We start from the raw sequence: 3,859 nt of genomic DNA, 5'->3' as shown, positions 1-3,859 counted from the left end.
ATGCACCGTTGTGAAAGTTCTTCGTGCTGAGACACCACGTGATGATCGGGTGTGATAGGCTCTACGTTCAAATACAACGGGTGCAAAACAGTTGCACACGCGGAATACTCAGGTTAAACTTGACGAGCCTAGCATATACAGATATGGCCTCGGAACACGGAGACCGAAAGGTCGAACGTGAATCATATAGTAGATATGATCAACATAGTGATGTTCACCATTGAAAATTACTCCATCTCACGTGATGATCGGACATGGTTTAGTTGATTTGGATCACGTGATCACTTAGATGACTAGAGAGATGTCTATCTAAGTGGGAGTTCTTAAGTAATATGATTAATTGAACTTAAATTTATCACGAACTTAGTCCTGGTAGTATTTTGCAAATTATGTTGTAGATCAATAGCTTGCGTTGTTGCTTCCCTATGTTTTTTATATATGTTCCTAGAGAAAACTAAGTTGAAAGATGTTAGTAGCAATGATGCGGACTTGGTCCGTGATCTGAGGTTTATCCTCATTGCTACACAGAAGAATTATGTTCTTGATGCACCACTAGGTGACAGACCTATTGCAGGAGCAGATGCAGACGTTATGAACGTTTGGCTAGCTCAATATGATGACTACTTGATAGTTTTGTGCACCATACTTTATGGCTTAGAATCGAGATTTCAAAGACGTTTTGAACGGCATGGACCATATGAGATGTTCCAGGAGTTGAAGTTAATATTTCAAGCAAATACCCGAGTTGAGAGATATGAAGTCTCCAACAAGTTCTATAGCTAAAAGATGGAGTAGAATCGCTCAACTAGTGAGCATGTGCTCAGATTGTCTGGGTACTACAATCGCTTGAATCAAGTGGGAGTTAATCTTCCAGATAAGATAGTGATCGACAGAATTCTCTAGTCACCACCACCAAGTTAGTAGAACTTCGTGATGAACTATAATATGCAAGGGATGATGAAAACATTTCCCAAGCTCTTCGCGATGCAAAAATCGGCGAAGGTAGAAATCAAAGAAAAACATCAAAGTGTTGATGGTGAACAAGATCACTAGTTTCAAGAAAAAGGGCAAAGGGAAGAAGGGGAACTTCAAGAAGAACAGCAAGCAAGTTGCTGCTCAAGTGAAGAAGCCCAAGTCTGGACCTAAGCCTAAGACTAAGTGATTCTACTGCAAAGGGACTGGTCACTGGAAGTGGAACTACCCCAAGTATGTGGCGGATAAGAAGGATGGCAAAGTGAACATAGGTATATTTGATATACAGGTTATTGATGTGTGCCTTACTAGTGTTTGTAGTAGCCCTTGAGTATTTGATACTTGTTCGGTTGCTAAGATTAGTAACTCGAAACAGGAGTTACAGAATAAACAGAGACTAGTTGAAGGGGAAGTGACGATGAGTGTTGGAAGTAGTTCCAAGATTGATATGATCATCATCGCACACTCCCTATACTTTCGGGATTAGTGTTAAACCTAAATAAATGTTATTTGGCGTTTGCGTTGAGCATGAATATGATTTGATCATGTTTATTGCAATACGGTTATTCATTTAAAATCATAGAATAATTGTTGTTTGATTTACATGAATAAAACCTTCAAATGGTCATACACCCAATGAAAATAGTTTGTTGGATCTCGATTGTAGTGATACACATATTCATAATATTGATGCCAAAAGATGCAAAGTTAATAATGATAGTGCAACTTATTTGTGGCACTGCCGTTTGGGTCATATCAGTGTAAAGCGCATGAAGAAACTCCATAAAGATGGATTTTCGGAATCACTTGGTTATGAATTATTTGATGCTGCGAACCGTGCCTTTTGGGCAAGATGACTAAAACTCCGTTCTTCGGAACAATGGAACGAGATACTGACTTGTTGGAAATAATACATACTGATGTATGCAGATCCAATGAGTGTTGATGCTCGTGGCAAGTATCGTTATTTTCTGACCTTCACAGATGATTTGAGCAGATATGGGTATATCTACTTAATGAAACACAAATCTGAAACATTTGAAATGTTCAAAGAAATTCAGAGCGAAGTGAAGAATCATAGTAAAAAGAAAATAAAGTTTCTACAATCTGATCACGGATATGAATATTTGAGTTACGGGTTTGGCCTTCAGTTAAAACAATATGGAATAGTTTCACAAACTCATGCCACCTGGAACACCACAGCGTAACGATGTGTCCGAACGTCGTAACCGCACTTTATTGGATATGGTGCAATCTATGATGTATCTTACCGATTTACCACTATCGTTTTGGGATTATGCATTAGAGACAGCTGCATTCACGTTAAATAGGGCACCATCTAAATCCATTGAGACGACACCGTATGGACTATGGTTTAGCAATAAACTAAGTTGTTGTTTCTTAAATTTTGGGGCTGCGATGCTTATGTGAAAAAGTTTCAACCTGATAAGCTCGAACCCAAATCGGAGAAGTGCCTCTTCATAGAATACCCAAAGCTAACTATTGGGTACACCTTCTATCACAGATCCGAAGGCAATATTATTCATTGCTAAGATGGATCCTTTCTAGAGAAGAAGTTTCTCTCGAAAGAAGTGAGTGGGAGGAAAGTAGAGCTTGATAAGGTAATTGTACCTTCTCCCGAATCGGAAAGTAGTTTATCACAGAAATCAGTTCCAGTGATTCCAACACCAATTAGTGAGCTAGCTAATAATATTGATCATGAAACTTCAGATCAAGTTACTACCAAACCTCGTAGGTCTTCCAGAGTAAGATCCGCACCAGAGTGCTACGGTAATCATGTTCTGGAAGTCATGTTTCTAGACCATGATGAACCTACGAACTATGAGGAAGCAATGATGAGCCCAGATTCCGCGAAATGGCTTGAAGGCCATGAAATCTGAGATGGGATCCATATATGAGAACAAAGTGTGGACTTTGATTGACTTTCCCGATGATCGGCAAGCTATAGAAAATAGATGGATCTTCAAGAGGAAGACGGACGTTGATAGTAGTGTTACTATCTACGAAGCTAGATTTGTCGAAAAAGGTTTTTGATAAAGTTCAAGATGTAGACTATGATGAGTTTTTTCTCACTCGTAACGATGCTTAAGTCTGTCCGAATCATGTTAGCAATTGCCACATTTTATGAAATCTAGCAAATGGATATCAAAATTGTGTTCCTGAATGGATTTCTGGAAGAAGAGTTGTATATGATGCAACCAGAAGGTTTTGTCGATCCAAAAAGGTGCTAACAAAATGTGCAAGCTCCAGTGTTGGGGATATAACTATTTGTGTAAGCCGCCCAAGAGGGGCCGGGTTACGCAAAGAGGATTCACTAGAGAGAAGCCCAAGATAAGGCATGAAGATGACGATTCATAGGAAGCTTAAGGCCCACAGGCGACTTAAGGCTTGTTGTAGTAAACTGCTATAATAATATTACTTGTATCATAAGGTAGACTTAACTAGTCACCGAGCCGGACATTGTTTATAAGCCGGCCGGGACTCTGTAAGCCATAGGGCGTCGACCCGTGTATATAAGGGGATGACCCGCCGGCGGCTTAGGGCAAGAAACAACTCATCGAGAGCCAGGCATAGCGTATCTCGCTCCCTGGTCATCGAAACATCAATACCAACCCAACTAGACGTAGGCCTTACCTTCACCGTAAGGGGCCAAACTAGTATAAACCCTCTCGTCTCCTTTGTCCCTTTTAACCCCTTCAAGCTTCCTAGTTGAGATGGCTCCACAACTAAGTCCTTTCACGAGGACATCTAACGTGACAATTCCACGACAGTTGGCGCCCACCGTGGGGCCAGCGCACGGTGGATTCGAGTTCTTGAAGGGCAACTTCGAAGGGCTCAAGGGATACGTAGTGGGCCGGATGACCAA

Source organism: Triticum aestivum, chromosome 6B, assembly GCF_018294505.1.
Source record: "Triticum aestivum cultivar Chinese Spring chromosome 6B, IWGSC CS RefSeq v2.1, whole genome shotgun sequence".
Lineage (NCBI taxonomy): Eukaryota > Viridiplantae > Streptophyta > Magnoliopsida > Poales > Poaceae > Triticum > Triticum aestivum.
The sequence above is the reverse complement of the archived record's forward strand: the minus strand, read 5'-3'. Positions refer to the sequence as shown.